This window comes from Anticarsia gemmatalis, chromosome 3 (genome assembly GCF_050436995.1).
Source record: "Anticarsia gemmatalis isolate Benzon Research Colony breed Stoneville strain chromosome 3, ilAntGemm2 primary, whole genome shotgun sequence".
Lineage (NCBI taxonomy): Eukaryota > Metazoa > Arthropoda > Insecta > Lepidoptera > Erebidae > Anticarsia > Anticarsia gemmatalis.
The window spans coordinates 12,918,636-12,946,165 of NC_134747.1; the positions used below are offsets into that span (position 1 = coordinate 12,918,636).

The following is a 27,530-nucleotide window of genomic DNA, read 5'->3' on the forward strand; positions in this document are numbered from 1 at the left end:
AGACAAAAGCCAACTGTAAAAGATCGCAATCTTTTATTTGTGAATCTCTCAAATTTTAATTCCGTGTGAGAATTGGATCATTAACCTGTCCATTCGCGGTTACCCCTTGGGAAGTTTTAAAATAATGTTTCAAAGTAATTTCGCATTCGTATGTTTATCATTCGTAATTATTGTACGAATATATTATTAAAATGTAATATTATGTCCGAGATTTGAAGGCGCATTATTCAAAGTTTGTCAAAAATCAGTTGTCATAGCTTATCTGTAAAATCTTCATCTTTAAAAAAAATACAACAATCTTTTTTTCATTTAAGGCATAATCTGTTTCCACATCTGCAACCATTTTACTCTTTGCCATAACCGATGTACTCTTGAACGTATGACAGATGGCGGCGTGCGGTTGAGCCGCGTGACAAATGCGGCCGCAGTGCGACCACGCGCCGTGACCGTGGCGAGGTCGCGCCGAGGTCGTGCCGTGGTCGTGCCGTGGTCGTCACGTGACGTGTTGTCACCGACTTCAATTGGTGACGATTTATTTGAGGCTGATTATTTTTTTGGTTTGAAATTGGTGCAATGCAGTTTTGGTAAAAGTTTAGATAGTGTGTAAATGTTTGTAGTTGTTTACAATTTAATTATAATTAACAGAATTTTAAGCATCAAATTGCAGGAAAATATAGATCTCTCGAAGAAAATGTTTATTTTTATAATTAATTTAAAACTTAGTTTTCATTGTTTTTATTCCAGATGTAAGGAAACCAGTCCATGTGAAACGATAATACAGTTTGTGAATTAAATTATATATTGCCAAAACTGACAATAGAGTCTTGTTAACTCATATTAGATTCCCAACACTTATTATATTCCATAGACTACCAATATTCTATCACACATTTATTAGAAAACTACAAATCCCATACATTATCCCGTAATTACATCTTCCCTTTTCCTTCACCATAATTGAATATGAGGAGGATTTATGGTTTTAGTACAATTTTTATGGGCTCCTGTGTTTAACGTGTCTGCAGCCAACGATTATGAAAGAGCTATGATGTTTGTCGCCCTACGTATGTGAGACTACACACGAGTATATGTAGAGAGGGGACTAAGTGTGACTATGGAATTGTTTTGGTGTGACAAAGAGTTTTTATGAATAATATTGTAAATCAATGCTGTTTGTAATAAAGTATGGCCGCGGTTTTCTCGTCAGGTTCTCTCATAAGACGCCATGACCCTTTACGAGTCAACCCTCCTTTAACTCAACAGTATATTACAACTTTCATGCTTCTTATATTCGAGTCGCATCGATGCGTTGGTCAGTCGTGTATTTTATAGTAAAATCTGCCGCACACGTCGCAAAAGCCAAAGAAGCACTATAAGTTAATATGAATCAATAAACGATTTTGTTTTGTTTTGATAATAGTTACAACTTTATTCTGATACTAATTGGTTTCCTACCGTGTTTTGACGCCCTTTTTCTATAGATTTCTATTTTTGGGGTACTGTATTTTGACGTGATTTATTATAAACATTAAAATATTTTGTATGTATAGTTTGCATTGTTACTATGTGACGATTTAATGGATACAAATTCGTACTGTGTTAAAACCAGTGAGGGCTATCCCTCCTTGGTCTCGTGCAGTCGGGTAAAAATGAATATTATTTTCGTTTTGCGGTACCATCACCCCAATACATAAAATATTTACAAATTGCCACGCGCCCTTGTTGCATTACATCGCGAACATTATAAAAATGGTGGCAAGAGAGCGCTATTTATATTGAATTATATAGGGGAACACCCTCAGTACGCGAGTACACGTACTATGTCTTAGTATGTGGATGATCGTTTACGCCTTATGATCGGCTGCGGTTTTCCGGGCTTTATTGAAAATTGGTGATATGTTTTCATCTCCAAATATAAGTTTTATGATAATACAAGGTTAGTAAAGGAATCAGACGATTGACTATAAACATTCTATCAGTCTTTGGAATCTCGGATGATTAGTCAATCTGCAATTGCTGAACATATCGTCAAACTTTGCTTTGTAAAACGACAAAAATAAAGTGAATGTTTAATATTTTATGCAAACATGTTTAGCTATTAATAAGCTTATTTCGACCAAATTCAAGTCTTCCTGGACAGAAAATATTCTTTATTTCACAGGCAGCTACAACTTTGACAGCATCAAACTCGGAAAATGCAGTACCGCTACCAATCAAGTTAACTTCTGCACTATTTCCACTCGTAGGGGAGGAAAGCCCCCTCACAATATTTACGTGTAAGTATGTAAGCAATCATTTATTTTGAAACCCAAAAATTTTGTGTATTTATTTTACTCGAAACATTTTTCAATCAGCTGGCCATACTATGTTAGCTATCCATACTAATAAAATAAAAGTAAGACTATGTTTGTTTGTTCTTCTTTCATGTCAAAACTCATAGACCGATTTGGATAAAACTTGCCAGGATAGATTATATATCACGAGAAAGGACAATTGTTTCGCGAGTGAAGCCGCAAACATAAGCTAGTTTCTAATATCTGTAGGGGAGGAAAGCCCCTCACAATATTTACGTGTAAGTATGTGAACGATCATTTATTTCTTACGATCAAGAAGCACTTGTGTGCGCACGTGGCAACAACGGTGAAATATCTGTAGATTTATGATCTAAGGGCTGTTTGGGGGTTGTAATTGCAATTATGTGTTTGTGGTGATGTCTGTGTGAATTCTTTAGGAGAAATAATAATTAAAGAGTATAAGTGTTTGGTTATCGTACTAATTCATAGGTACCCCTGATATTTTCTTAGAAACGCTGATAGTAAAGTTAAAAAAAAATTGTTTTATTATCACCTCACAGGTTACTTCTTCAATATGAGTTATAATCTGACAATTGTAGCCAGTTTTAAGAGGTCAAAACTAATTAAAGGGCGCGATTCAAATTTCGCATTATTAAAATTTGATCAACGAATCTAGCGGACACCGCACTAATTTTCAAACTCGTCAAACTCTCTATAGTACCGACTAGTAAGAAACGGGCTACTGTATGCTTTATTATGTGGGTACAGTAATATATTTATGTATGTATCTCCTACAAGCAAAGTAAATTACTTGAATAGAGTAAAATTTACGCCAATATTCTATATTTATATTTACTAATATCAATATGTTATACTGAATATATATAGGTATTAGTTTGTAAGGTATATATCTATGAGCCATTGTAGCTTGAAAATAAAAGTGAAAAAAGAAAAATTTTACCATAACTTTAAATAAAGTAATACTAGTAATGACGTAGGTACTATCGAACCAACTGATTCATGACCCATTTTGCCGATAATTCGCTTGACACCGTCAAAACAGTAAGAATTTCGTCTCTATCGTCAAAGTTGCACTTAGGACATTTTATACATGCATACGACTGTGTTATGTTGTATCTACGACTACATACAACTTTGACCTTTGTTATTACAGTGCGTAGATAGGTTTTCGATAAATCATTCTTAATTTGAATGTAGAATGTAAATAGTCTAAACTCTTTTCACTACGAAAAAACCTATTTGTGTCAAATATCAAATAGCACGTCATTTAGAAATCTGTGAAACGATTAGGGTAACCATTATAGTCATTGCCCGTTACAGTGATTGCCAATGTTAAGGAATAATACGTTTATTTTAATTTGTAAAGTAACCAGTTCAAATTAATTGCGATATACATATGTCACTTTTAGAATATTGGTAACATTTTTAATTTATAGAACTCATGTCCGACGTTTGTGCGACAGATGTGTAGTTCGAAAAGAAAAAGTAAAAGTTTGTTGCAATATTTTTTAAGGATAACACATTTGAATTAACAGTATTCGCTAGTATTTCTGGTTTTTAGTGTTTTATATTGAATTAGTATAAAGTTATTGAAACAAAGGACTGATGTTCTTTTAGAAAGAATATTTAAGTTGCGTTTATAATAGAGTTTATGTCAATGTTTTACTAAATAAAGATACTATTGACCAACATTGTGTATCAATTCCTTAACCGGGTAATAACTATGCTGGTTACCCTATATTATTTAATTTTTATAGTTACATTATTTCCTATAATGGCTGAATAAACCATGCCCTGAGTGGGTATCGAACCCACTCCTGACGCGTCGCAGTCGTAAAATCAACCCTCTACGCCACGGAGCCTGTTGAAAACGGTAGCAAAGCATTATTGTATTGGCGCACAAAGATTTGTCGCAATAATGACAGATAACAAATTCATTACCAAGGAAACGAAGGTTCAAGCCAATTTCGACCTACGCGTATATAGACGCGTTTTAGAAAATGAGCACATGGTGGGTCATGATTCAGTTTGTTCGATAGTACATACTTCTAGCTATAACTCTAAAATCACAATCTTCTTCAACATTATCACAGCGTATATAAACTTCCTAGTTTATACACAATTCGTGGCGGCGTGCCTTTGTCAGTCCACACCATAAGGGCCATAAAGGGCACGGAACGTCGTCAGTGTACAACTGCCAACGCGTTTCCTTACACCGTAACCTAAATCTTGAGTTGATATTTTTATACGGGAAATGTTTTGCTTGGGATTGTGTTATGAGAATGAGGAGAGACGCCATTTGAACTATTATTATAATATATAACACTTAACCACAGAAGACTGCAGTCTAGGCTATAGCATACACTGTTCACGAGGTATTTGGTTCGAGGTGTTTGGGCTCATACTTTAAGAACTTTTATTTCTTACGTATTACTTCTTTTCAAATTATTTTTTTCAGAATATTCTTAATGAGAGCCCTAGATTTTGGTTACATGCTATACATAGAACTTAATTTGTAAATGGCAAAAACGCGGGTGTACATCACACACCATTGTCAACACCATCCAATAAAAAAACCGTAGTGTTATGAAAAAAATAGCAAATTAAGGCCTTTTTTGCCTTATGGTTGCATTTGTCAAATTAATAATAAACTTTAACACAAAATATTTTTATTCAAGCCTAATAATATAGCCTATCAAATATTTATATAGCCCTTACAAATTATTAAATTACCTTCCAAACAAATATTACCACACGAACAACATACAAATTCCCATAACACTATAACAACAGGCAACAATACTAACAATTTCCCATAGCACTTAAACATTCCCATATCACTTCATATTCCATAACAAACATCTTCTATTAACCATAAACATACATGGAGGTTCCCATAGACTACCCACTAAGAGGGGGTAAGGAGGGGGCAGGGAGGGGCTATAACCATCACTTGACATGGGATTAACATGATGGTTATAGGACCTCAGGTGAAATACATGATTTGATGGTAGCTTTGCTTAGATGTTATGGGATGTCATGGTTTAAATGAGCTGTTTATATTTATTAATCTTGCAGCAATAAGTACTTAAAACTGGTTAATGAAATCTACATGCAAATTTTTCTTTGTCAACCTCAATTTTTTACAAATAATAACTAATTTAAAAAAGCTAGCATATACAACTAGACCTAGAGCGAATTTCTACATTATGTTAATATTTTGTTTCCTGTGGTTAAAGACGCTACCATTGCGTCATGAGGTCGTGGGTTCAATTCTCACACGAAACAATTATTTGTGGGAATTAATTGTTTCGTTCTACTTAATTCTGGGTACGAAACTGTATCATTTTCTTTAAATTACGGTTTCCCATAATAACTGTTAACTCAAAAATGTAAATCATAAATCTAGTATGATAATAGGTACCATTTATTTATATTAACACACTGTTTTTTCTTGCTAATTATTGAAAATAATAAAGACTTGATATAATTTTCTTTCAATTAGTTTAATCTGAATCTGAAATATCAAAAGCAACCATAATTCGTATACCTACACACAGCACATACAACGTGTACAAGTGACAAACAAACAGATGTAAATAATAAATAATACCTTAAATTTTTTTCTTTACAAAATTAACTAAATCTTAATCCAGACTACCAAAAGCTATCATAATCTATATACCTACAGCCTTCACGCAGTACCCACACACAGTACTGAAATGGTGTACAAGTGACAAACAAACAGTCAGGTGTACATTTGCATGTTAATAACAACAACGAGCTCTGATGACACTCAGTAGTTAGTCGCGACACCTTTTAGTGACGCCCTCTACACGCATATACGTGCTAGAGACATTTGAGAATGCCAAAAAAATACGCCATAGCCTGTATTTTATGCCCGGACATAAATTATTGGCTTAGCTATAAACACTATGAGCAATTTAAAGTAAGTTTAAAGTAAAAAAATATGTATACCAACGCTGAAATTGAAAGCTAATAAATGTAACACTATTTATTAGGCTTAAAACACCTGTAACCAGAAACGGGGAAATAAAAGAAATATGCTAAAAGCCAACGTCACGCGGTATTCCCAGGCGGTCACCCATCCAAGTACTAACCGCGCCCGATGTTGCTTAACTTCGGTGATCGGACGAGAACCGGTGTATTCAACATGCTATGGACGTTGGCGACAGTATTAATAAAACACTCATACCGTAGCTTGCGTAAGCCAAAAATAATCTTAGCAACTAAAAATATCCTATAACACAATTAGAATAGAAATTGCAGCTTCGCTATCGCCAACGTCCATACCATGTTGAATACACCGGTTCTCGTCCGATCACCGAAGTTAAGCAACATCGGGCGCGGTTAGTACTTGGATGGGTGACCGCCTGGGAATACCGCGTGACGTTGGCTTTTTGTTTCTTAATTAATTTTGCCTATTTCCAATTAAAAAGATACTATTAATGTTAGTTTTAAAAGAGTAAATACTAACTATTCTACAAACGCTAACCAAAAATTGTACAGCATAAAAAAGAAACTGTGGTTTGTTTAAATGACTGAAGTACTGAAAAGAGTAGGAATATCGTTCCAGTCCACTATATATCTCGTATCAATACAAAAACAAATATCAGAAATGCTTATAAAATGTTGCGCGCTCAATCTTGTAAAATAATAATTAACCCTGTGGCTATGACCACCTCTTTGATAACTCTATTATATTATTACACAACTAGCCCACTAAACTATAATTTATTATACAAACAAATTATCCAATAGATATCTAATTCAGTGACAAACACACCAATGAGCCCATTGTTCTACTTAACAAACCGCAATGATCCAACTAGGCCGATTATTTAGGATTGATTGACAAACGGACACGTTATTGTTTACTTATATAAATATAATTATAATTATTGTTGAATTTAATGCAGTATCCAAATACAGTTCATTTTTGTTTTAAACTGTTAATAAGATAAGTTGTTATAATATTTACTTTTGCATCGCCAGATATTTTTTTCGAAAAATAATCTTGATAGATATTTTCCTAAAAATTCTGTTAACATATTTCAAAATGTTGTTTCTACGTCAAACTTATATTAAAACAGTCGGAAAACCGGCGCTTAGAAAATTATATTACAACTTAATTTTACACAACTAATATTATAACTTAATTATATAAAGTTATAAGGTTAGTTATAGTATCTCACTTCAATAGAAATTTGCAGTTTATATCAATTACTAAAAAGTAAGTTAATTTTACTGTGCGTTTGAATTTTTTAAATACAATAGTAAGTACCTAATATAAATTAGTCTTAAGACAAATCCTTTACCCCCTTATCCACTTCAAGCGCCCACGCGTAACGTACACGCTCACATCGCATGCAAGTTAACGACGTCATTAAACCAGATGATGACGTCACCTGCCCGCTACACGCACTAATGTTCATTACTACAGCTACAATGACAATGTTCACTTACAACACTTTGCAGTGGCAGCGTGTTAATGTTCAACAAAAATTTGTTTCGAGTTCTTTGCGATAGTTAGAGAAATAAAGAGAATAATGTTCGCAAACTATTTTTTTGAAAGTAACGATGATAAGTGTTCTGTTATTTTGATGAAAAATTACTTTAATTAAAATATGATAAAGATTATAATATGGCTTTATGTATCACACAATTCCATACGTGTAGGCAGATGCAACCAGAAAAGTTATAAAACAATATTTTAGCTCGGATAATTCAAATAAATTGATGACAAAATAATGAAATTGACAGTTTCATCCCTTTTTTTAAAAGTCTAGTAAATACAGTGTAAAAAGTAAAAAGCCAACGTCACGCGGTATTCCCAGGCGGTCACCCATCCAAGTACTAACCGCGCCCGATGTTGCTTAACTTCGGTGATCGGACGAGAACCGGTGTATTCAACATGGTATGGACGTTGGCGATTGCAGTGCCAAAATATGGGAAGTAAATCTATATTTAAATATTTAAAAATAAAATACAATAGAATGCAATCGTTGAAAAAGAGAGCGCTCTATCAAAGGTCATTAATACTGTTACGTGCCAGTATTTTTTAAAAGAGAATGATTTTAAAAATAACCTTATTAGAAAAATATATTTATTTTAAAGGTCAGTCAGACATGTGGAAGATATGCATTTTTATTTTTTAGAGTTCCGTACCCAAAGGGTGAAAACGGACCCGGAAATAAATACAAGAGAAGTGTATTTTTTTTGCCGTGTTTTAAATATCGGAACTCATCTTGCGCTAGTCCTACTTGCACCTAGCCTGCTTTTTAATAAAGTTTGTATGTATGAATAGATGTAAGTATGTTTGTTACTCTTTCACGAAATAACTACTAAACGGATATTTATAAAATTTGGTGCACTAAAAGCCTATAACTTGTATTAACACATAGGATACCGTGGGAACTAATTTCACGAGAACGAAGTAGCGGGCAAAAGCTAGTGATAGGTAAAGTTTTTTAATTGTTTTTATAAAAATGTAACATTTTGTAAAAAAAAGTGTTGCCATTAATATGTAAAAACGGTTAACTATTAACAGTAAAAAATACCGTACACTATTCTACCAAAGTAATTTCCGGAACCAATAAAACACTTCGGGCCACTAAAATGTGTACACAGATTTTATTGTAACGCTTACATAAGCGAGTTTGCATTGCAGATTGCTTTCAGTGCAATGCAAATACAAAAACCCTTTGTACACGTTACATGTTTGTTTACAATTTGTAGGGCTGATATACAGGGAGACGGGTAGACGTTATAAAATATAGTTTATTTTATCCCGATACTTTTTGGGTAGCTATAACTTTTTCATTTCTATGTCTGTCATAACACTGTCTGATTAACAAACAGCATCATATTTGTTAGTGAATATGAATTTTTAAGCGTGTATATCAAAATTGTATTTTATTTAAGACCATTCGAGCGAGGATAGTTCGAAAAAACTTAGTAATGGATCAATATTATTAGAGATTATCTCCTAAACAAAAAATATTCTGAAGTAATTATAGAACTGATTAATGTACACAATTTTTATGTAATCTAAAAATTGTCAATGAAACCAGCATAAAATCATGTTAAAATGGAAATTTTTGAAAATACTCATCAAATATACTTACACGCTAAGATTTCCTTTATGTGTAGAGAACTAAACTCCTACTACGGTTAGAAAATGACCGTTAACTAATCTGTCAATCCAATGTGACCAAAACAGCAACGTGTACAAGTGTCCTTAATAGAAGCCGTCCATTGTACACTACGGGACAAAAACATGTACGCCGCAAAATTGAATTTTCATAGATGAGCGCGAGCTCGACTTGATGGGTTTACAATAGAAGCTAATTGTCTTTGTTTGTGGTATAACTTTGTGGCTTTAAGTGTACGTTCGATGGTGCTTTTGTCATTCTGTATGTGAATATGGTAGTACATACTGTAGTGTATTTTCAGTGGTCTTTTGAGTTAGAGCTTAGTTTTTATACGTAATATTTTAGTGTTTTGTTTTTTTCTGTGTTTATGACCCATGCATGCATTTCTAACAGTCATATTTTTGACAACATTTATGATTTTTTTATGTCCATAATAATGTGCTCTACATAAATTGAAAATGCATAATAATGCAAAAAAATACCGGATCTTTAATTAACTCCAAAAATGGTTTTCTGCTGTCAACTATCAGTTTGACTGTAGAACAAATTGCAAATTCAATTATTTATCGCTCAATTTACAAACTGGCAATTTTCCTAACTGAAAATACTGCCGAAATATTGTCCTACTAATTATTGATCACATAATTATAATTAAATCGTTAGCTGATCAAAAAAATAGTCTCACGACGTTTACATAATTGATCAGTAACTTTACAACTATAGGGTGGATACGATTTGATAACTAAGTAAGCTTTTCAAAATAATAATAAAAAAAAGGAAAAGATAAAATTTGGAATACAAATAATTATTACAGTTTGAGTTTGTCGTCACAACAATGATTACCAAAATAAAATAAACATTAAAAGCAAAAAGCCAACGTCACGCGGTATTCCCAGGCGGTCACCCATCCAAGTACTAACCGCGCCCGATGTTGCTTAACTTCGGTGATCGGACGAGAACCGGTGTATTCAACATGGTATGGACGTTGGCGACTGTGTAGCTGAAATATTCGAACTAAACATTCAGAGTGTTTTAAATAAACACACTTGATACGTCGAAGCTAATTTATTTTTATCTGTGCAGAAATAGAGTACCTTGTCAGTTATGTAATATTAATTGATTATTACGAAGGAACGCGAAAAAATCTGTTGTGTATTTATTTATCGATATTAATTCTTCAAAAGGTTTTTTTTTATTAAAATCTGACACAGGGACAAGACTGCTTCTTTATAGCCATACTCAAAATAAACAACAACATTGGTTACGATTTGTGACTTCAGAGCTAAAATGTATGTTTTTAATGTCATAAAAGTAACTATGACAAATAACATCTTTTTAGATTTTATATTAGGTACTGATATGGATTAGGTAATATTGGTCGACAATATTGCGACACCTTACTCTAAGACATTTTATTTCAACAAACTATCCATCAAAAGCCTCAAATTACAACCACCCTACAGCCCTTTCGCCAATCCAAATATGATTAATATTATAAGTGATTCGATAGCAGTTCTGTTTGTACTCCTGCCAGACTCCCAGGGGTGAGGGCGTAATGATTTTAAACTTATTACTTGCTAAGTGAATTGCTTAAACTTGTTCCGTTGGACAAAAGGTGGGAATGTCTGGGCTTTTGAAGGGTCTACGTGTGGGGGAAAGAGACAGGTGTATTGGATAACGCTGTTGTGAGAGAGAGATGAAATGCTTTTTTTTATTTGTGATTTTCCGTGTAGCAAGGTAGAGTATTTATTAATAAAGTTTACTTACCCCCGGTTTCTGAGTGCATTTAGCGGTAGTTTATCTATTCAATAGCATTTTTTTATATGAGTTTTAACGCTATTGAATAGATAAACTACTGCTAAATGAAGGTACCTCAGAAACCGGGGTGTTAGTGTCGCAAAACCTATCTAAAAGCCATCTAAGAATCATAATTCTATAATTAATTATCAAAGATATTTGTGGAATATTGGTGCAATCAATTTGAAAGGTTTTTGCCTGTCTGGTGAGATGCAGCTAACGACAGACAGGTGGAAGATTTTGGGGGACCCTTGTCCAACAATGGAACAGAATGCGCTTATAATAAAAAAGAACAATTGACAGTCTATATTATAGAATTCGTAAGGAGAATCAACTGCGAGCATTGAATACTTCGTCGTATAAATAATCACTATTACTATTCAACGGTTAATAATACGAGACATCAAAAATAGAACTCTCAACATTGTGTTCGAGTATTTTCTCTCCTCATTCGCCAACGTCCATACCATGTTGAATACACCGGTTCTCGTCCGATCACCGAAGTTAAGCAACATCGGGCGCGGTTAGTACTTGGATGGGTGACCGCCTGGGAATACCGCGTGACGTTGGCTTTTTGATACTTTTTAGAACTTTTACATTATTTTACATCATATACCTATCTATTAAAAAAATATAAACGATTCATAACTTTTTTTAACTTTCGCGTTGGCTGCGACCACGACTGACTAACAGCCTGCGACCACGGCGAGTGTAACCTGGGCCGAAACGTTAGTAAAAATGCATGTTCGCGTTAATTCCCGTAATCTAAAGAAACAATTTACTTTAATTAAATTTTTTGACTTGCATTGTACCTTCATTCTTGATTGTCATTATTTTACCCACAATACAAGCTTATCCAATCAATACGCAACACATTGATATACAGTGCAAGCACACAAATGCACCCACAATCGTCATGTTTGCACAAAGTTCGTTAATCCAGCATCCTGTGTACACAGCACTGATCATCTTCTAATTGTATGCGAATAACTAATGCGCAGTTATGCCGACTGTGAACCCACTCAGCGTTTATATTAGCCACTTAATTTGCACGCCAGTGTAATTTGATAGGTTTTGACAAAGTTACAGTGTAGACCATTTTTGTTGGGTTGCAGTTTTTGTACAGTCGGTGGCAGAAATGTTATCTTTAATTTTGTTGAGGTTTTAGAACTAATTGTTTTATTAAAATAATGGACTCGAAGTGTTTAGTATGTTTAAAATAACTTATGATTCGAACAAATATGACTTTATAAAGGGGCTAAATTTAAATATAATCTTTATCTATCATCTAAGCTCTTTTTGTGAAAAAAATCGGCACCATTGTAAAATTTACACATTATATTCTCTTGAGACGAATTATCTACTATAGACTCACTTTGTCATTTTATTCGTTGGACTGAGTACCGTAATAAACCCGGAGTGATCGAGACACAATCAAAAAACTATGAAAATCACAATAAAAATTATACCTAGAGCACTACTCGTAAACGCCTTGCCTTAAAATTTCAAAAGCTCCCTGAATGCAAGAACATAAAATTTCGATTTCTTCCCAAAACCATGCTATTTCGTGCACTGAAATTACTCTTTACTGTAAAGCAATAAGGTTTGTTTTCGCTTGTACAGACGATAGTTGTAAACTCAAAGTTACAGTGTCTAGCAATTGAAAGTGCCAAGTTTACGAGCAAGCACTGTAATCGATCGACAACGTGACGAGTGTACCAATGTTTTGGCATTAAGTGTAAATTTGATGGGTGCTTTACAATTCTATGAAGTGTAATAAATTTAATAGACTAGTTTTTTTTGGGGAATACGCGTGTTTTATTTGATTACATGAAAGGCAAGATTTATTTTCTTACTCACATTCCCTTACAGTTTAAGCAAGGGTGGTCATGACGTCATCACTTTAAATTTCGTATACTACAAAGCAGTTTGAACAAATTTTCAAAATATTAAGTTTATCCCATAGTTGGTTGACTTGTAGTACAAAATATTAAAGAATATTTTTGAAAGAAAAAAGCAAATTTTGTGAATTTTGCTTCGAAGCTACCGGCAACCTATTATAGAAACAAATCGTTTTTTTTTACAAATAATAGACATCAATTAATTCACTACTGTACAGTTGCATAATAAATATAATAATATATCGTCTTACTTAACATCGTTTTATTTAACAGAACAAATGTAAAGTCTTTAGCAGTCTAACCAATCACAGGCCCGCATTTGTCGTAACTGTGAACATGGCCCGACTAGACACAATAAGCACATTGTGTTGGGCGCCAACATTCAAGATCCTAACTTGTTGCTAAGAAAATGTACCTATACTATAAATATTGTGAGAAAAGATTTCATTGGTTGTTTTGTTCTACTTTACTTAAAAATTAAATAGGTATATTTGGGTGTCTATAGAGCAGAACTCCGAAAGTAATCCTAAAAAGGTGTCGCTATAACATATTTTTTAAGAAAATAGCTGGTTTCCGAAAGATATGAGCAAGGTTCTTAAATAAGTTAGTGTTAATATTATCATCGTGCAAATGCAAGACATGTGAAAAAAATATATCTAGACAACAAAAAGCCAACGTCACGCGGTATTCCCAGGCGGTCACCCATCCAAGTACTAACCGCGCCCGATGTTGCTTAACTTCGGTGATCGGACGAGAACCGGTGTATTCAACATGGTATGGACGTTGGCGATAGCGGGGCTGCAATTTCTATTCACATTATGTTGTAAGTTATTTTAGTTGTATTTTGCAGTTCAACTAATCACATGGCTGCATTTGTCGGTTCCAGTTCCGAAGACAGGCGGACTAAGCACTTAGTGCTAGTCGCCAACATGTAAGATAGCACTCGACTTTTTGCTACGAAAATGTATATTTAACCTTTTTTCTGGTTCATCTGATTTTACATAAATTGTTTGAAAACCTTTAATGTGTTTACTGTTACAAAATTGTTTAGGAATATTATAGTCCAAAGGAAAACAACTATTGTACTGTAGCGCGATTTTGTTCAGCCGGTACTATCCAGTATCGAAAGTTTGATTTTTAGAATTTTCTGCCAAGATAGTTCCTACGACGTCCGTTAGAGGCGCTGATCAAATTTTCATACAAAATTTCTCGATGACAAGCTGGTTGTCGGTAGTCGATAGTTGTAGAGAATCGAACTACTGATCGTTAAATCTAAAGATATAATACTATTTTAGAACAGTTTAACACATTAAACAGAAATCGTAATTAATTTCTATCCAACAATAATCTCAGATTAAAATCACATCAAGCATTTAGTTGCTAATTCAAACAATACCAAACATATCAACTATATCCGATTACAAGGGAATTAACAGCAAATTCTGACAAACGAGCCATCCAACGAACAATGTTTGAACAATTGTTTGTTCGTGTCATTTGGACGCGTCAAAGCCAACCCATGACAACCCGACGTATAACAAATACACCAACATATTTGTGCCAATATCCAACAAAAACACACACAAAAATTGTTTCTATAGCCTACAAAATAAGGTTTAATTTAGATTCGATGATGTGTAGCATAAAATTTGGAGAGGTTTGCATATCCGTTGTGGAAGTTTGCAATGCAGATTGGCCAGTTGTATGAAAATGCAAATAATGTGCGGCCCATTGTGTACCCCGACGTACGGTTCAACGCAGAAGTGATATCAATTCAATTTGTGAATATCAATTTTGTGAACGATATTACTAAAACTGTTAACTATTTTGTCGGTGATTGTACTTTGGAGCATTTTATCGCACTTTTGAAAATACTTCTGGTAGTCATTAACACGTCTATAATTCATTAAATAGTTATTTTAATCAACACATTCCATTTTGACTTCCTAACAATAAAACGATGTAAAAATTTCGCTTATATGTTTTAAATAAAATAAATTAAATCTATCTAAGGTACCATACAAAATGTAACAAAAAGCCAACGTCACGCGGTATTCCCAGGCGGTCACCCATCCAAGTACTAACCGCGCCCGATGTTGCTTAACTTCGGTGATCGGACGAGAACCGGTGTATTCAACATGGTATGGACGTTGGCGACAGTATTGATAAAACACTCGCACTGTAGCTTGCGTGAGCCAAATATAATTTCAGCTACTAAAAATATCTTACAACATAATGTGAATAGAAATTACAGCTGAACTATCGCCAACGTCCATACCATGTTGAATACACCGGTTCTCGTCCGATCACCGAAGTTAAGCAACATCGGGCGCGGTTAGTACTTGGATGGGTGACCGCCTGGGAATACCGCGTGACGTTGGCTTTTTGCTTTTATGCTTAAGCATTTTTTGCATTGTAATAGAGTTTTATGTATTTTTATTATTACTTATAGAACATAGATTTAAAACTATGCGGCCTTCACTCCATGTAGGTAGGTATGCTGTTTTCGAAAAAAATCGCTTTTACATTTAAATAAAACACAATCATTAATTCCCAACAAAATGTTTTAGGTTTTTACGTTTAAACACAGTGATATGTTTCGTTAATCTAAATCCTAGGACATTAGGATGATGTGGGTCCGCTAGAATAATAAATGTTGGTATTTGTGTCTGTTCTAATTGTTGTCTGCCGGTGCTTTCAAAACATTCGTGGAATCTCCTAAAATGTTTTACTTGAATATTATTTTTATACAATTTATTTTGCCCGTGATGAAACATGCTGAAAAACATTTTGTATAACTTTAATGCTTAACGTTTCTGTGACCACGAAAATATGATAGTAGGTAAAGGCACACTTTTTTAAGCGGTCGTGGGTTTTAAATCTAACCTGACCTTTTACCTTTGGTAGCACACTAATAACTTTTTTTACTAAATAACTACAAATGTGAAAGTTTTTATTCCTATCTTTCACAAACGCTTTCACTGTTATCTTCTGAAGCGATTTTCATTAAATCTTTCACGGAAATAGTTGGAAATTCAGAGCCAATAAAGCTACCTTTCTTTCAAAATTTTTTTTAAAAAAATACAACTCCCGCACTATAAATTGCTCTTGTGTCGCGGGGATTTTTACAAACATACAAACAACTGACACAAAGTACCACCAGACCCGAAACAACAATTTGTGGATCGCACAAATAATTACTCCGTGTGGTTTTTATTTTTATCAAATTCAAAACCAATAGCTAGACAGCCTCTACAGAAAATTAATATCCTAAAACGTATTTCTAATAGAAAAATCCTACACGTATCTTATCACAGACTGCTTTCAGCATGTTTTAATATAGTTAAGTGCAGGCTTGTTTTGTGTGTACCTTTGATGTAAGGTAATTTTAATATTAGAGGCCTTTGATGGGGTTAAAGCATTTTAGGTTATAGAGTTATAGTCTGCGGTTGGATTGATGTTATATGTTATAGATAGTTTTCATTGAATATGTTTCGGTGCTTAAATTCAGAAAGTAGTTCTTATATTATCATATTATTACGTGTAATAAGGCATGCATTATTTATTTATTTAATAAGAACAAATGCAAAAAAAAAGATACATTGCCAGTTCTCAACAATACATTAATTGATTCTTAAGTGATTAATGATCTAACAATATGTACATAATTTGTGATTTAACTATGAGATACAAACGTCGAAAACGTCGTTTCGTCTGCAATATCAGACACTGCAATGACTGCCAGGTGCGTTACTCTATGGCAAATAGTCCAAATGCAAGGTAAATAAATAAACGTCTTTTTACTACAAAAGAAAATCTTTCCTTAATATGCTGCTAAAAACCCATAAAATCCTAGATAATTTTGCACAAACTTTCTTCACTTTAATAATATCGATATAAAAATTCTTAACTTTGGTAATTTCTACCGTAGCACCGCGAGCCCTGAATAATACAGGGCTGAGAGACCTAATTAAAAGTTAGATGCCGCGGGACTGTGAGGCAACCCTAGGTGGAAGAATGTAAGGATTTTCTGGGTAAAAAAAATATATACAAACAATATATTGCTTTCGTATTTAGTACAATAGAGAAGACCGATAAATTTCCATTAAAAATTAACCATGTTATTCATAAAAATATATGAAATTATGATAGGCTTATAAAGAGTTTTGTTTCTTTCACTCCTAAACTAAATGAAAAAGAGAAAACATATTATTTTGGAAGTGTTTTAACTAAAATAGGTTTATAGTGTGTTTATGAATAAGAGGGTAAATTTTCATACTCTAACGAAATAATTATATTGACTCACGTGAAACTTTATGAACGTGAATTCACCAACATAACTGCTTTCGACAAAGTATATCCAAAACATCAGCAAGTAATTAAAATTAATTCTTTTATGAAAATGCTTTTTTATAATAATGCAAATCCAAATCGCAACCACATTTTGTCGCTGCGTCGTAGTGTGGTTATGGTACGTGTAACGTGTAAAAAAAACTTTTAACTGTGCTCCAATTTTTTAATGCTGTTGGTAAAATATTGTTTCATATGTCGTCGCACTCCGAATGCCATTGTCTCTTTCACTCCTGTCACGTAATCCAAGGCCAACCCTTCCGATCATAACAAACCACCCATTACCCAACATAATTTGCTCATTTCCCTCGCTAATTCTAACCACAACAAGACATAAATATTCATCCACAAATAATATGTTAATCAATAATGGTTTAGTTTGAACAGAGCTCGTGTAAGCGGGCTATGGCGACGACGTCCCATAAATTTGAATGGTCAAGTGAGTCTGGACACAGGGCAGGGGTACAGAACCGTTTGTTTTAGTTCCATTGTTCGGTTAGATTAATGGTGTTGTGCCCTGCTTTGAGATGGTTTCGTGTGATAGGTTTATTGGTCTTGTTTTGGGATCACTTTTCAGTTTTGTAATTGATTTAAGGATGATTCTAAGTTGTTTAATGATTTGTAGGTAATTTAATTGGCACGAAGACATCAATATAGACAAAACAAAAAAAAACAAGAGTTGATGATATTTTACGCAGATATCTGTGTACATAAAGACATAAATTAACAAAATAAAATAATTCAATACCGATCTGAAAACACTCAAGATCTTTGTGCCTATTACATAATAAATATAACCTTCAGGGAGGGATAGATAAAATGCTTATTGAATGGCTAAGTAACCTTGATGTAAATAGAAAACACAAAAAAATCCAGGCAAGCAATGTTGTATTTACCTATCGCCTATTCAACCCCGTAACCTAATTATCACGAAAAGCACTATGAGACAAGGACCATAAAGTACCTATACTACCTATCTATCTTAGAACCTCGTGCATCACAGTCACGTCAAAACTAACTCAAGCAGAAAACATAAACGACAAACGACAGTACCTAACCGATTAAGTTTCTATAAGCAGCAAACGGTTGAGTCCCCCTCAGTCTGCGGTGGCCCCGAGCTGTTATATCATGCACAAGTCGATTCACACCCTCGTCGCAACATAAATAGACAAGCTGGCCCCGTGCTATATCATTTACAACCCTTTGTGGCTGCTTGGATAGTGATGCGTGGATTTACGCTACACTTGATTTAAATCTATTATTTCTATGGAAGGCTTTCATAAAATTGTTTAAGTCTTGAAATAGTTTAGAGTAAAATGAATGTGACTGTAGGTAGGATCGTGTGTAACAAAAATAACCTATGTTTAAGATTGGCCCCACTCATATGTATGGAAAAAATCCGAGGGTTAGCCGCGATAGTATAACAGACAAACATTTAAACTACCGAGATTTCTTCTTAAAAATGGTAATAGATGATTTCTAATTGCAAATGAATGGAATGAATGGAATGGACCATTCGTTTAATAATAAAAATAAGTCAAAAATATGATATGAGGTTTTCCTTTCTCTAGAGAAAAGTACACATACGCATAGAGAAAACTACATCAACCTTATTAAATCATCAAATTGATCCCAAATCTCAATTTATAGACCCAGTAACTAAGACATTACAGTCGCAATGAACCAACGCTTACTGTACATTCAGGCAACAATCACAAACATAATCACGGCACATGACACAGAGTCCACAAATGAATGACGTAGGAGTAGAGACAAATTGCATAGTCACTCACTGCGCGACACAAAGCGAAACGATGGTTGTCATCCATTTTAAAATCTGTCGCCCGTAGGTAGAATACGAAGAGTCTGAACATGGACTATCATAGATTTCTTTGTTCATTTCTATTTCTCTTTTCCTCAGAAGTTTAGAGACTTGAAGACTCGAGACTTTAAGTCTCATCTGTGTTTTTGAAGACCTGATCGTTGCCAGACGTCATGTGCTATCGAATTTTAAAGGTGATTTATCTTTGAAAGATTGCACTAGGAAAATAATTCAAGTACGTGTGTCAACGCCTCGAAAAACTGAAGAGAAAAACTAGGCGAGTGGTTACTCTATCTTTGATATAACCTTAACACTGTACCACAAAATGATTAACTAAGACTAACGTTGTCAAAAGGTGAACCCGTTTTACCAAGAAAGCAACATTTTCTACAGCTTACAAACTTAACTTTGCAGACCAAAAGTATGACAGGACATTAATTTTGACTGCACGGGAACACAGAACAGTGTCTAACAATACAGCAGTAAGTCGTTTCCATGCAAGATGTCACACCGTCCCCTATCATCTTATTCCAAGACAATGCAATCTCACGATCTAAATCTCTAAGGAGACCAGACCCCAAACCTTACATCTATAAAGTATGAAGCGGAAAATTGGCCAAGTCCCAGGCGTCAGTGGGCTCTCAAATATGATTTATGGAACGGTGCAAATGGGTTACGGTGACAGTCGACACACGACATAACAGCACAATTATGCACATTGCATTAAAGCTTTGTTCTGTTGCTCAAGTGGATTTTTCATACGTTTCTGGGTCACCTGAATTTGGTATGATTAGAAGAGCCATTGTGGGAATGGAAATTGTTCTTTATGGTTTTCTATTTTTTTTCTTTGGTTTTTGTTCTTTTTATATGTCCGTTGAAATTAAGCTGCAATATTAATTAAAATAGACTATGCAGCTATGGGTTCATTTTATTTAAACATTGTTTCATAATATTCAATCTGAAAAACATTGTTAAATAACCATACTTGCAAATTCCCCAATTTATTTAGAAAAAAAATCAATCTTCACATACAATAAATGGCAAAATATGATATACTACTTTTCCAAAACGCAATCAGTCTTACTCTTTCTTACGTGTTTTAACGCTGAAATACCAGGACCATAATAATATATCAATTACAAACTTTATTACATTTTACCTTTGCAGTTCAAAATTTGATACAAAAAGCTACACGCCAAAACACCTTCACAAGATAAGCTGAACTAAAAAAGCAATAGCTCATTTTAAGCTAAACGTGAGTGCACTAAAGCCAACTAACCACGACCTAATATGGGGCGCTTTTAGCGAGGCTTTTAGCAAAAATCATTTTATACCTCTATTTAGAGCTTAATCATTTTGCACTGTAATAACGGTTAATAAGATTCTAACCTCTTTGGTGGAAAAGGCTCCTTTGTATTAATACGGAACGTTAAATAATGTTACAAAAAATATCTTGGAAACTAAAGGCCTTCGTAAATGATTATACATTTTTTATTATATTATTTTCCTGTGATAAAATTGTAGAAATCCAGTGCAGTAAAATAAATAAAAATAAGCAGGATAAACAACCAGTAAATTAAATGCGTAACGCTAACTGATATTAAAGATTTAAAAGAGGATTATAAAAAATATCAAAAAGCCAACGTCACGCGGTATTCCCAGGCGGTCACCCATCCAAGTACTAACCGCGCCCGATGTTGCTTAACTTCGGTGATCGGACGAGAACCGGTGTATTCAACATGGTATGGATGTTGGCAAGCATCATGCTACAATGAGCCAACATTTCATTTTCGATACATTACATTTCTGACGTAGGCATTTATTTTAGTACGACCATCTATTTGGGGAGCAACAACAACGCACTGTCTCTATAAAAATAAATAAAGCTACGACATAATACGTCTATGTATAGATAATTATTTTCATGTATCGAAACATTTCAGCGTCTGAAGCGCCAACGTCCATACCATGTTGAATACACCGGTTCTCGTCCGATCACCGAAGTTAAGCAACATCGGGCGCGGTTAGTACTTGGATGGGTGACCGCCTGGGAATACCGCGTGACGTTGGCTTTTTTATCCTAAACAAATGACAATCTTACATCGAGTTACTTTATATTTTTTTAGAGACTGTAGAAAGGAATACTACACTTTCATTGTAGTCAAATTATATTTTCAGCACGTTTATAAACTTCGCCTGAATTTAATAGTTAGTCGAAAGTTTTTCAGGTATTTTCGTACTACATTGACACTGAATCCGTTAGTTCTAATTTTTCAAAGGCAAAAGCAATGGTGTTGATCCACAGTTAAATGTTAAGTATTATTTTTGTGTCCACATGCAACATAGAAAAAATATTTTCTTTTTCACCGTTTAATCAACAGATATTCGTCTATATCTATAGTTCAGTATTGATAATTAGAAATGATACATACTTGCAAAATTGTCTTTACCATCTTGTATTGTTATAAAAGTTTTATAAAAAAAGCCAACGTCACGCGGTATTCCCAGGCGGTCACCCATCCAAGTACTAACCGCGCCCGATGTTGCTTAACTTCGGTGATCGGACGAGAACCGGTGTATTCAACATGGTATGGACGTTGGCGACAGTATTGATAAAACACTCGCACTGTAGCTTGCCAAAGTTAAAAATAATTTCAGTAACTAAAATTATCTTACAACGTAATGTGAATAGAAATTGCAGCCCCGCTGTCACCAACGTCCATACCATGTTGAATACACCGGTTCTCGTCCGATCACCGAAGTTAAGCAACATCGGGCGCGGTTAGTACTTGGATGGGTGACCGCCTGGGAATACCGCGTGACGTTGGCTTTTTGCTTTTACATTGGAAATTTTTTCAATCATAATTTTCTAACAGATGTTATCGGCTAAATTAGTTTTTTCCTGTTCTTTTGATATTACAAAAAAAAGTTTCAAACCGCATCGGTGACTGCCACTATAATTTGTGCCAAAGGTCAAGCAAAGTAACATAAAAACAACTTTTGTTATTTCCTGTAGAAAAATAGCTAATTAAAATACAAACGCTTAATATTCTAAGCTAAAATAAAAATACCGTTCACAAAGTTAACCCTAGCAAAAGAGTCACAAAGGAATTTCAAATAAAACACTTACTTTTAACCTCTTACATTTACTATGTCCTAATTATCCCCTGTATTAGGAAGCCGTTTACTTTGTCGCTTGAAACACACCTCTAATTTAGTTCGGATAAAATTCACTGAACGAGTAACGTTCTTTTTGGAGTGAGGTATTCTTTCATTAGTTTAAAGGCTTGAGTGCTGGTTCCATTACTTACAAAATATAGAGTATTCTATATGAAAAAGTTCGGAAATGTTTATATTATAGGAATTTAAAATAGATGCTTAGTTTTGTGGTGGTGAAAACGGCCTTAAGTGTTGTGTTTTGTTTTTTATATTGAATTCGTGTACAGAACAATATACACACGTGTCGAAAAGGACCTTTGCATTCTATGCCATTACAAGTAAATATAAAAAGGTATATAATTTATATAAAAGTGACCTGGATCCGACATTTCTTTAGTCTTATTTACCCATGTGGAGGAAAGGCGTGATGTTATGAATGTATGTTTAAAAAGACCTGGCTTAAAGTACTTATTGTACAAGTGCCACTAACTACGTTTTCTGTAAATAATAAATGAGAAATGTTATCCTGAAGCTTCCATGCACCTGATATAAATACGCCCCTTGGCGATATTAGACGTAATATCAAAAGAAAACGCCCAAGAAATATTAAAACACCATAAGCCATTTCACATAGAACAAACCATAATGCGCCATAAACCTTCAATTACCCATAAAAACCACATAAACCATTCCAACAAGATTATTCACACCCCCAGCGATTTTCTTTGACGTTCACCCTTAATCCATGGTTTAAACTGTTTTAATACATAGCCTTTCGTAAATACAGGGATGGAACGAACAAGTCATGAAATCTTAAGATTAAGTGAGAGCTCAGTTTTATCTTGAAGGAGCAACGGACACTGGTTGAAACCGGTTTTTACCAGATTCAACCGGTTCAAAGTAGTTTGGAAAGCTTAGGTTAGTTAAGTGTTAGTTAGTGTTACTGAGATTTTTGTTTTTGTTTCAGTTGAAAGTGTTGGTCGTGATTAAAACGATTACTCTGTTATTATGAAAATGCCTTGGAAGAAATACTTACCATTTATTGTAACACATTATTTTCGGCTAAGGTCCATTCTTTTATTTCAAAGTATCATCACTATTTACTTACGTATTTTAATTCTCAACCTAATGTCATTACAGAACACACAAAGCTTCATATTGTCGCAAAGAGCACTACCGCAAGAATGCTAAAAGTATCAGAGAATCTTAGTAACTCAGGGTTACTACTTAGTTATCTATACGTAGTACCAGAAAATATTTCCTTTGATCAGAAAAAAAACATGTATAGTACTCTGTAAAATATTTACAATCCCTATGGCAGTGTTTCCCAACGTCATTGTTAAGACGGGCCGCAGACGGTGCTTTGAATTAATGAGTAGATCGCTCGCTTGCGACCACCCTTAATTAATAGCTAATGAACGCCCCCCAGCGGGGATGTTGGGGGATGCTTTAGAAAAATCCCCGATACTTCAGTTTGGAAAATAAAGTGGACTATTTTTGGTGAAAGGGTTCTTTTTGTGGAGTGCTGTGGCCATCAATCTGGTGGCTGGAAGGATTTATAAGAATAGTTAGTTAAGTTAGCTTGTATAAGTAGATACTGAAATATTTGTTAGTAAGATTGAAAGCAAGGTTGATAATCATGTTATCAAAATTGTTTTACGATCATTGTATGTCCAAATTTTGCAGGTGGTCTTTTCCCTGCTACGGGTAGAGAAAAACTGAGAAAGATCGTTCTCATTAAAATAATCTTGTAATTTGGTAGTTGAAAAATAGCAAACTTTATACTTATCGTAGTTCTACTAATATAGCAAAACTCGCAACGCACATCACAAATTTAAAGCTTTCAAGTTGCACAACCTTACCAAATCTAGTTATATACGAAGTACACTTTTCTTAGGACATTGCGGACCTAAAACATAACTAAGGTAACAAATTTACTAACAACGAGTATAAAGTAGGTATTTACATGACATTCAAAACACCACAATGTCAAAAACCTTGACCCAATCCAAGTCTCGCAAACAACCTTGTGGCCACTTCAAATCCTGGATGAGTGAACTTTTTACATTCCGCCACACTCAGCCCACCTCTTCAATTATTTTCTCAACACTAGAATAAAACACGAAGCGAGAAAGGTTTTATTTTTGGTTAATTTTCGGCCAGTGCAGAATCAACACTACAACATTTTCAATTTTAAAGAAAATATTAAGCCGGATTAACAGCATAGTAAATGTTATTAATGGTAGGCTGGGGTATTTAAATATTTTATAAAAGATTAAACAAGATCAAAAGAGATATTCTACGACTTCGGAAATAAAAGTCGATTGTTTATAGTAGCACGATTCTCTACCATTATCGACTATCCAAAAATATCGAGGAAGTTAGCAATCGAGAAATTCTGTTTAAAAATCTGATCAGCGCCTCTAGCGGTCGCCGTAGAATCATTTTGTAGTACATTTTAAATGTCATAATATACTGTCGGTACTCGATAGTACTGACGGTAGAGAATCACGACTTCGGTTTGTAAAAGTCCCCGTAACGCCAACAGTACTTAGTTAGACGTTAACCAAAAATAAAGTTTAAAAGTCTAAGGATGTATGTACGTGATCGGACTCAATATCCCTAATTTCATTATTTTTTTCACACTTGTTTTCAACATCATTCATTTTAGAAAACCCGTCCTTATTTCTTCAAACTACTACACTACATCCCAACACAAACATCAACAAATAGACCCCATCAAACAAAGCAACAAGATTTCTTCAAGAATTTTCTCGAACAAAAGTTTTAAACCAAAGAAAATTCCTAAAACGATTTATACCTCTCAAGAAGTAGGATCTAGTATAATCGTGGAGGACGCCAGTCGAGATGCTATCCAGCAAGACAGTTGAAAGCTTGGACTTTACTCTTTAAAGTCCCAAGTTTGAAGTTTAAAGGCTATTTGTTGGATGGTGGAAAAACTGGTTATGTGAGCTGTTAGCTGTAGGATGGTAGGATCCATATTGTTGTTGGGTAAAATGTTTTTTTTTTTGTAATTGTTCCTTGTAGCTATGAAAAGTGCTATGAAGAAATAGCACCTGACTTCGATTTATTTTAAACATATAATTGCTATTTTATGACGATACTGATAAATTGGCGACTATGATGAAATACATACATATATCTATAATTTGTCTATATCTTCTATTATGGAAACTAGTGACAAATCTAAATGGAATTATTAAAATGAACTTTCAGTTAAAAATCTCTTTTATTTCAGGACACAATTGATGCCGTTATGTACACATTTCTTAGGTTCATCAAAATTTCAGCTAAACATTTCCAAAAATCAATTTCATAGATGACCCAAAAACCTAGGTAGTACAATATATTTCCTATAACAGCTACACAAAAGGCCCAAAAGCAGCAACGTGCTTTATTCTATGGTCATATAAAATTCAGCACTGAAACTAGGCTAGCAGTTTATTCGTAACATAATTTGAAACATGTGGGAAATAAGATTTCCTATGGGAAAATATGGAAATAAAATTTAAACCGCATTGAATGCAAGGCAGGGAGCAGTTATGTTTGTATTAGAAATTAATTTTCTAGCTTAGGTAGTGCAGGTAAATATTGTGAGGTAGCCTTACGTGAAAGCCTACTGATATAGAGCAGTAAGTATTTTACTTTTTCTTCGTTCTCTCAAAGTTGGTTAGTCGTGGTGATTGTTTGTGTATCTTTGCAAAAACTATTTTTAAAAAGTTTGACGTCCAGAAAGAATATTTTTGAAGTTTTTTTTAAACTTCAATGTGTTAACCAATTGGTACAGCTTTTAAAGTCGACTACAATCTAGTAAACCAAAATTTTGAAAAATATAATTTATTATTCCAATGATCATCATCAATTCTTAACAAGTCCCATTACTTTAGCAACATACGAAAGTATAGACCTAACGTCACCTTAACCAACTTTAATTAAAGAATACTGGCAATGAAGATTACAACGAATACGCGATCATCAGTCATCTTAAAATTATAAACTACATTCTTCTATCACTTCTCACAATGCAATAAGACCTTCCGCACACTGAAGCATATTTCTCGCAACACATTAAGCTACAGCAGCAGTACAACAATACAACAGTGCAACATTATGTGTGAGACGTGTTCCGTATACCAGTCGCGTGCAAGTAGCCTATATTTCTAACGTACACCGTGTGAGTTTTGATATGAATTTACTTGCTCTAGTACCTTGATTTGTATGGTTGTTTCCCGCAACTAGATTGGTAGTATACCTGTGTTATAGGATTTTATTAACTATTGCAAACTGTGAAAGATATCGAAAAACTGCAGCGATATGAGACGTTACGGTTGTAGTACACAATTGAGTTTACAGCGAACATAAAATGGCGGCATAAAAGACAGACACCATGAACTATATGAGACAAATCTTCTTGGATGCTGAAGAGTTTGTTTGTTTGTTTGATTGTTTGATTGTTTGATTGTTTGTTTGTTTGATTGTTTGATTGTTTGGTTGTTTGATTGTTTGATTGTTTGATTGTTTGATTGTTTGATTGTTTGATTGTTTGATTGTTTGATTGTTTGATTGTTTGATTGTTTGATTGTTTGATTGTTTGATTGTTTGATTGTTTGATTGTTTGATTGTTTGATTGTTTGATTGTTTGATTGTTTGATTGTTTGATTGTTTGATTGTTTGATTGTTTGATTGTTTGATTGTTTGATTGTTTGATTGTTTGATTGTTTGATTGTTTGATTGTTTGATTGTTTGATTGTTTGATTGTTTGATTGTTTGATTGTTTGATTGTTTGATTGTTTGTTTGTTTGTTTGTTTGTTTGTTTGAACGCGCTAATCTCAGGATCTACTGGTCCGATTTGAAAAATTCTTTCAGTGTCAGATAGTCCATTTACCGAGGAAGGCCATAGGCTATATAACATCACGCTACGACCAAAAGGAGCAGAGTACCAGTAATTAATGTTACAAAAACGGGGAAAAATTTCACCCATTCTCTCTT

The 27,530-nt window shown here is 34.1% G+C and overlaps 12 non-coding genes across 12 annotated transcripts; 5 read left to right on the forward strand and 7 right to left on the reverse strand.

Annotated features, from left to right (window-relative positions):
* Positions 1-6,387: 6,387 nt before the first annotated feature.
* On the reverse strand, positions 6,388-6,506 carry LOC142987749 (5S ribosomal RNA). The gene has a single exon (XR_012960537.1). It is a non-coding gene; the product is annotated as a 5S ribosomal RNA (ribosomal RNA).
* Positions 6,507-6,615: 109 nt separating this feature from the next.
* Positions 6,616-6,734, forward strand: LOC142987747 (5S ribosomal RNA). Its single transcript, XR_012960535.1, has one exon. It is a non-coding gene; the product is annotated as a 5S ribosomal RNA (ribosomal RNA).
* A 1,414-nt stretch (positions 6,735-8,148) lies between these two features.
* LOC142987754 (5S ribosomal RNA) lies at positions 8,149-8,267 on the reverse strand. Its single transcript, XR_012960540.1, has one exon. It is a non-coding gene; the product is annotated as a 5S ribosomal RNA (ribosomal RNA).
* Positions 8,268-10,361: 2,094 nt separating this feature from the next.
* LOC142987755 (5S ribosomal RNA) lies at positions 10,362-10,480 on the reverse strand. Its single transcript, XR_012960541.1, has one exon. It is a non-coding gene; the product is annotated as a 5S ribosomal RNA (ribosomal RNA).
* A 1,260-nt stretch (positions 10,481-11,740) lies between these two features.
* LOC142987756 (5S ribosomal RNA) lies at positions 11,741-11,859 on the forward strand. The gene has a single exon (XR_012960542.1). It is a non-coding gene; the product is annotated as a 5S ribosomal RNA (ribosomal RNA).
* A 1,998-nt stretch (positions 11,860-13,857) lies between these two features.
* Positions 13,858-13,976, reverse strand: LOC142987737 (5S ribosomal RNA). Its single transcript, XR_012960525.1, has one exon. It is a non-coding gene; the product is annotated as a 5S ribosomal RNA (ribosomal RNA).
* A 1,248-nt stretch (positions 13,977-15,224) lies between these two features.
* Positions 15,225-15,343, reverse strand: LOC142987738 (5S ribosomal RNA). Its single transcript, XR_012960526.1, has one exon. It is a non-coding gene; the product is annotated as a 5S ribosomal RNA (ribosomal RNA).
* Positions 15,344-15,452: 109 nt separating this feature from the next.
* On the forward strand, positions 15,453-15,571 carry LOC142987739 (5S ribosomal RNA). The gene has a single exon (XR_012960527.1). It is a non-coding gene; the product is annotated as a 5S ribosomal RNA (ribosomal RNA).
* Positions 15,572-20,997: 5,426 nt separating this feature from the next.
* Positions 20,998-21,116, reverse strand: LOC142987748 (5S ribosomal RNA). The gene has a single exon (XR_012960536.1). It is a non-coding gene; the product is annotated as a 5S ribosomal RNA (ribosomal RNA).
* Positions 21,117-21,313: 197 nt separating this feature from the next.
* On the forward strand, positions 21,314-21,432 carry LOC142987740 (5S ribosomal RNA). Its single transcript, XR_012960528.1, has one exon. It is a non-coding gene; the product is annotated as a 5S ribosomal RNA (ribosomal RNA).
* A 411-nt stretch (positions 21,433-21,843) lies between these two features.
* Positions 21,844-21,962, reverse strand: LOC142987741 (5S ribosomal RNA). Its single transcript, XR_012960529.1, has one exon. It is a non-coding gene; the product is annotated as a 5S ribosomal RNA (ribosomal RNA).
* A 109-nt stretch (positions 21,963-22,071) lies between these two features.
* On the forward strand, positions 22,072-22,190 carry LOC142987745 (5S ribosomal RNA). Its single transcript, XR_012960533.1, has one exon. It is a non-coding gene; the product is annotated as a 5S ribosomal RNA (ribosomal RNA).
* Positions 22,191-27,530: the final 5,340 nt, after the last annotated feature.